This window comes from Aotus nancymaae, unplaced genomic scaffold, assembly GCF_030222135.1.
Source record: "Aotus nancymaae isolate 86718 unplaced genomic scaffold, 86718_ANA_hifiasm-v0.15.2.pri h1tg000015l_1, whole genome shotgun sequence".
Classification (NCBI taxonomy): Eukaryota; Metazoa; Chordata; class Mammalia; order Primates; family Aotidae; genus Aotus; species Aotus nancymaae.
This window is the reverse complement of record NW_026988427.1, coordinates 8,886,031-8,893,571: the sequence shown is the minus strand read 5'-3', so window position 1 is coordinate 8,893,571 and position 7,541 is coordinate 8,886,031.

The following is a 7,541-nucleotide window of genomic DNA, read 5'->3' as shown; positions in this document are numbered from 1 at the left end:
CTCGCTGCTCTCATTCTTCTCCCCCTCCCCAGGCATCCTGCTCACCCTGTTTCCCCTGCCATAACCTAAATGCTCTTCCAAAAACACAAAGCTCATCATGCACCTCCCCAATTTAAAATCCTGGGGGTACCCCAGGAGCCTCGGGGGATGAACAAAAGTCCATAACAAAAGTCATTTGTTCAAATGATTTCTGAGCACGGACTCTCCACCAGGCACCTCCTGCAGCTTCCTTCACCGTAGGATGGGGAGATTAACCGTGAAGAAGGCTGCAGTGAGCGCTAAGCATGGCTGTCCCAGCAGACCCTGCCCTCGTTCCCTCCTCACCTCTAGGTCTCCCCAGTACCCTCCTCTTCTACCCCATCCCATCCAGCATTTCTGTAGAGAGCAGTTTTCCCAGATCCCTTCCTAGGCTCCAGTCCTATATTGCTACCACGGCTGGTACTTTCCCGTGCGGAATGCTTGGGAGGCCAGGACTCTCTGTCTAGCTCACCATGGCTCCCCCAATGCCTAGCACAGTGTTGGGCACATAAAGATGCTCAGTAAGTTGTTCTGAATGAATGCAAGGTCCAATATGCATGGTGCAGACCCAAACCTCCTGAGATTCTCTTCACTCATAATAATTGTCTGCCTTGTGCCAGTGATTTTTCAGTGAACCTCTAGGCGGCTAATGGTCCTGGCCCCCACAGCTCCATAGCACAATGTCTGGAAGGAGGCCAGGTGCGCTGGCTCACACCTGTAGCCCAGCACTTTGGGAGGCCGAGGTAGCAGATCACTTGAGGTCAGGAGTTCAAGACCAGCCTGGGCAAGATGGCAAGACCCTGTCTCTACTAAAAATACAAAAATTAGCTGGGCGTGGTGGTGCGTGCCTGTAGTTCCAGCTACTTGGGAGGCTGAGGCACGAGAACCACTTGAACCCGGGAGGCAGAGGTTGCAGTGAGTCGAGATCACGCCACTGCACTCCAGCCTGGGCGACAGAGGGAGACTGTCTCGAAAACAAACAAACAACAATGAAAAGAACAAAGTCTGACAGGAACGTCAGTGTCAATTCCAAGGGGCCTAGAAGAAGGGAAGACATTTTCTGGCACAAGAACAAAAAATGTGGCCGTTAAGAACTTGCTCAAGAGGCCAGGTGCAGTGGCTCACGCCTGTAATCCCAATACTTTGGGAGACCGAGGTGGGTGGATCATGTGAGGTCAGGAGTCTGAGGCCAGTATGGCCAAAATGATGAAACCCCGCCTCTACTAAAAATATAAAAATTAGCCGGACATGGTGGTGTGCACCTGAAATCCCAGCTACTTGGGAGGCTGAGGCAGGAGAATTGCTTGAACCCAGGAGGTAGGGGTTGCAGTGAGCCAAAATCTCACCACTGCACTCCAGCCTGGAAGACAGAGCAAGACTCCATCTCAAAAAAAAAGAACTTGCTCAAGAGTCTGTTAAGCAGTGGGTGGCAGCATGGTGCTGTGGAGAAGGCAGGTTTGGTGCAAATGTGGAGATACACACACCCCCAACCTCCCAGCCTTTAGCAAAACAGCGAAGAAAATGAGAGGGAAAGGCCCCAAGAGAGGAAACCTTTTCCTGATTTTTGAGACCATGGCAAGTGAACAGAAGAAGGTACCAGATGGAAGAGGTGTCGAGGGCCGCAGCCCAGGAAAGGCTGCATGGGGACTGCAGGGGAGACCAAGCCACCAGGCAGCCCCGGCCCAGGGAGCGGGAAGTGAGAGTCGGCACTGAAAGAGCAGCTGCACTTGGCATCTGCCACCACCTTGCTCCTCTAGAAAGCCCCAGGCAAAAATTTCATCTCTGGGGTCAGGGGCAGTGGCTCATGCCTATAATCCCAGTGCTTTGGGAAGCCAAGGCAAGAGGATTGCTTGAGGTTAGGAGTTTGAGGCCAGCATGGGCAACATGGCAAGACTCTGTCTCTACAAAAAATGTAAAAATTAGCTGGGTGTGGTGGTGTATGCCTGTGGTCCCAGCTACTAAGGAGGCTGAGGTAGGAGGATCACTTGAGCCTGGGAGGCAGAGTTTGCGGTGAGCTATGATTGACCCATTGCACTCCAGCCTGGGTGACAGAGCAAGACTCCATCTCAAAAATGACAAAAACGAAAACCAAATCCGTCTGGGAAAAGCTCAGGCTTTTGGTTGGTGGCCCAGAGTAAAGCCTGTCTCCAACTGCAGCCGGGACTCTGTGGCTGATAATGGGTTCAACGGCCGCCCCGTTCCCCGTGGCCAGAGCCTACAGGTGCCATCCCTCCCGCGGCTCACCTCCACACAGAGCACCCTGGCAGCGAAACTAGTCTGTGTGAGACAGCGGTGGCTATAGGTTATAAATGTGTCCAAACCCATAGAATGTACAACACCAAGGGTGAACCCTCACGCCAACCATGGGCTCTGGGCGGCAATGATGTGACAGTGTAGGCTGATCACTTGTAACAAATGTATCCTCCGGTGGAAGATGACGGTGGGAGAGGAGGTGCATGTGTAGGGAGGGGGCAGATGGGAAATCTCTCTACCTCCCTCTCAGTGTTGCTGTGAACCTAAGACTCCTCTGTGGAGGCTAAAGCAACTCCATCTTGGATGCTAATCTACTATGTTGGCTTCTGATTAACTCCTGTTCCAGGAAGGCCTCAAGATTTCCAGTGTATCATTGTTCCTTGTGTATGAGATTGTACTTACCATACATCCTACCATTAAGTCAAATAGCCTTGATGTTAGCATACTCCACTTGTCCACACATCCCATTCCCTTGCTAGAGGTGCCCTGGATCGGGGATACTGCTGTGGGGATCTACTATTTTGTCTCGCCACCACTGGAGACACAGACGTGGCTTCTGTTCATAAGTACCTATGAAATGTTTCTTTTCAAGAAACTGGATTTGTCAGACAACAACGGGTTGAAATGTGAAGAAATTGAACGCTTGTACACTGTTGGTAGGAACGTAAAATGGTGCAGCCACTTTGGAAAACAGCCTGGACTTTCCCCAAAAAGTTAAACATAGAGTTACCATTTGACCCAGCCATTTCTGTTCTAGGTATCTACCCAAGAGAACAGCAAACATATACCCACACAAACACTTGTCCACGAATGTTCACAGCAGCATTATTCATCATAGCCAAACAACCCAATCCATGAACTGATGAATGGATAAAACGTGGTATATCTGAACAATGGAATATTATTTAATAATACAGCACTAGGCTGGGCACCGTGGCTCACGCCTGCAATCCCAGCACTTTGGGAGACAGAGGTGGGCAGATCATGAGGTCAGGAGTTTCGGACCAGCCTGGCCAACATGGTAAAACCCCGTTTCTACTAAAAATACAAAAATTAGCTGGGCATGCTGGTGCACGCACCTGTAATCCCAGCTACTAGAGAGGCTGAGGCAGAATTGCTGGAACACAGGAGGCGGAGGTTGCAGTGAGCTGAGATCATGCCATTGCACTCCAGCCTGGGCAACAGAGCAAGACTTGTCTCAAAATAATAATAATAGCAATAAGAATAAAGCACTAATAAAGGCTACAACATGGACAAACCTATTCTAAGGAAAAGGAGTCAGTCACAAAAGACTATATATTATGTGATTCCATTTCTATGAAATGTCCAGAACACAGAAATCTATAGAGACAGAAAGTAGATTAGTGGTAGCTTAGAGTTCAGGAAAGACGAGAAGGTCAGAGGGTGATGGCTAAAGAATACCGCGTTTCACCCTGGATGGAGTTCGGTGGCACAATCACAGCTCACCACAGCCCTGACCTCCCGGACTCAGGTCATCCTCCTACAGGCTGGCCTCGAACTCCTGGGCACAAGAGATTCTCTCGCCTCAGCCTCCCAAAGTGCTGGGATTACAAGTGTGAGTCACTGTGCCTGGTAATATCTCAATTTTTGGCTGGGCGAGGTGGCTGATGCCTGTAATCCCAGCACTTTGAGAGGTTGAGGCAGGGTGGATCACTTGAGCCCAGGAGTTAGGGACCAACTGGGGCAACATGGCAAAACACCATCTCTACACAAAATACAAAAATTAGCTGGCATGGTGGTGTGTGCCTGTAGACTCACCTACTCAGGAGGTTGAGGTGGGAAGATCGATTGAGTCACTGGAGTTCAAGACTGCAGTGAGCTATGATTCAGCCACTGTACTCCAGCCTGAGCGATACAGGAGATTCTCTCTCTCTCTCTCTCTCTCTCTCTCTCTCTCTCTCTCTCTCTCTATATATATATATATATATATATATATATATATATAAATTAAATTTTGAAAATCCTCCCCAATTTTTTGAAAGATGAGACTTTAATCCACCTAGATCTAACTTTCTCACTTTATAGGTGAAGCACTGAAGCCCAGAGAGGCTAAATGACTTGCCTAAAGTCATCTGTCATTTAGAGCCCTGACTAGCGCCCATTAATCATTATGTTATCACTCATTGTACACTGCTTAAAGTAAGCTTGGCTGGGCACAGTGGTTCACAGTGCCTGTAATGCTAGCACTTTGGGAGACCAAGGTAGGCGAATCACTTGAGGTCAGGAGTTTGAGACCAGCCTGGCTAACACAGTGAAACTCCGTCTCTACTAAAATACAAAAATCAGTCAGGCATGTTGGTGCACTCCTGTAATCCCAGCTAATTAGGAGGCTGAGGCATGAGAATTGCTTGAACACAGGAGGCGGAGGTTGCAGTAAGCCAAGATTGCGCCACTGTACTCCAGCTTGGGTGACAGAGAGTGACTCCCTCTTGAAAGAAAGAGGGAAAGAAAGAAAGAAAGAAAGAAAGAAAGAAAGAAAGAAAGAAAGAAAGAAAGAAAGAAAGAGTAAGCTCAAGTAGCCATTTCAACAAAATAAAAAATCAGTAGAGCAATAAAGTCATGCAGAACAACTTGGATCCATAACAGATCTCTGAGTCCAGCTTTAGAAATACACAGTGTGTTAATAACAAAAAAAGAAAACAGGCTGGCGCAGTGGCTCGCATCTGTAATCCCAGCATTGTGGGAGGCCAAGGCGGGTGGATCACCTGAGGTCAGGAGTTCAAGACCAACCTGACCAACATGGTGAAACGCCGTCTTTCCTAAAAATACAAAACTTAGCTGTGTGTGGTGGTGGGCACCTGTAATCCCAGCTACTTGGCAGGCTGACACAGTAAGACCACTTGAACCTGGGAGGCGGAGGCTGCCGTGAGCCCAGATCGTGCCACTGCACTCCCGCCTGGGTGACAGAGGGAGCCTCTGTCTCAGAAACAAAAACAAAAATCCCAAGAAAACAGTGTGGTTTTCTGAGGACATATTTGTTCTCAGCACCTCATTGTCTTATGGCTCAAAATGCTGACACGTGTGACCTGGGCCAAGCTGAGGTTTCTACACTTTCACTATTTACATATCCTTTAGAACTAAAGTCAAATGTCAAATCACAAGGTATGGGTAAAGTCTGGGCTTGTAAACAAGTGGACCTGGGTTCAAATCCAGCTTTGTGTGAGCTGCACAAACTATTCACCTTTATGTGTCTCAGTAAATTGTGAATATAAAGGTATAGATTCCTGGCAAAGGAATGGTAAAGGCTTTACCAGACTAAGAGATATGGTAAAGGTAATAAAGGTATTTTTTGGTAGGCACTGAATGAGATATTGTATGTAATATGCTCAGCACATAAATGTTAACTTTCTTCTTTCATCCATGTAAGAACTGAAAGGACTTCACAACTGAGGCTCTGAGTGATGTCAGTCAAGCGAACACATTTGTTGAATTTGTTTGAATTGGGTTTCTCAGGAATGAAATTCTCCATCACTCTTGTGGACAGAGTTCATTGTGCCCCATGCACACAGCTGGCAGTACTTCTCCCCTTGGTGATCCTGGCACATTTTCATCTGTCCTGAAAAGCAGAAACACCACACAGAAACAAGAACAGGAAACCGCCCTGCAGAGTCCTGCCAGCTGTGAGCTTGGAGGAGGCCACAGAGCTGCTCTCACAGATCTCACATGACACTCAAGAAAGGAATTCCAGGGAGGGGCAGAACCACTATTACAAGACAGAAGAGGAGGGAGAAGGGTGGGGAGAGTATGTGGTGGGGAATGTTCAGCAAAGTTGTCAGCAGGAAGACAAAAGCCAAAGTAACCTAAAGCTCAGGAAGGAGCTATCTTTTCTCAAGAAATTACAAAACGGGCCGGGCACAGTGGCTCACACCTGTAATCCCAGCACTTTGGGAGGCTGAGGCGGGTGAATCACCTGAGGTCTTGAGTTTGAGATCAGCCTGACCAACGTGGAGAAACCCCGTCGCTACTAAAAATACAAAATTAGGCTGGGCGCGGTGGCTCACGCCTGTAATCCCAGCACTTTGGGAGGCCAAGGCGGGCAGATCACGAGGTCTAGAGATCGAGACCATCCTGGCCAACATGGTGAAACTCCGTCTCTTCTAAAAACTACAAAAATTAGCTGGGTGTGGTGGTGTGTGCCTGTAGTCCCAGCTACTAGGGAGGCTGAGGCAGGAGAATTGCTTGAATCTAGGAGGTGGAGATTGCAATGAGCCGAGATTGCGCCACTGTACTCCATCCAGCCCAGTGCCTGGTGACAGAGAAAGACTCTGTCTCAAAAAAAAAAAAAAAATACAAAATACAAAATTAGCTGGGCGTGGTGGTGCATGCCTGTAATCCCAGCTACTCAGGAGGCTGAGGCAGGAGAATTGCTTGAACCCAGGAGGCGGAGGTTGCCGTGAGCCAAGATCTTGCCATTGCACTCCAGACTAGGCAACAAGAGCAAAACTGTCTCAAAGAAAGAAAGAAAGAAAGAAATTGCAAAACAAAAACCTTTAAAGGATCAATTTTTTTTACATTGTATGTACAAACCTTATTTACTTTCAAATTGATTTTCACTGTTTATATAGCATGTTGATTGATGACCGATATATTTTTCTATTTGTGAAGAGTTTTTGGGAGGTCTAAAGTTAAGATGGATGACATCATAATTTCTCTTATTAAAACACTAAATTTAAGGACTGGTGCAGTGGCTCACGCCTGTAATCCCAGCACTTTGGGAGGCTGAGGCGGGCAGATCAGGAGGTTAGATCAAGACCATTCTGGCCAACATTGTGAAACCCTGCCTCTACTGAACATTAAAAAAAAAAAATTAAAATACTAAATTTTAAGCTAGATGCAGGTGCACCTATCGTACCAGCTACTTAGGAAGCTGAGGCAGACATTCCTTGAGATCAGGAGTTCAAGGCCAGCCTGGGCAACAAATATACTGATATTTCATCTCTAAAAATAAGTAAATAAATAAACAATAAAATAAAACACCGAATTAAAAATAAATATTTTGTTATTGTTGTTTTTAGAGTCTCTCTCTGTCACCCAGGCTGGAGGGCAGTGGTGTAATCTCAGCTCACTACAATCTCTGCCTTCCAGGTTTAAGTGATTCTCCTGCCTTGGCCTCCCAAGTAGCTGGGACTACAGGCCCATGCCACCATGCTCGGCTAATTTTTGTATTTTTGTATTTTTTTTTTGAGATGGTGTTTCGCTCTTGTTACCCAGGCTGGAGTGCAATGGCACGATCTCGGCTCACTGCAACC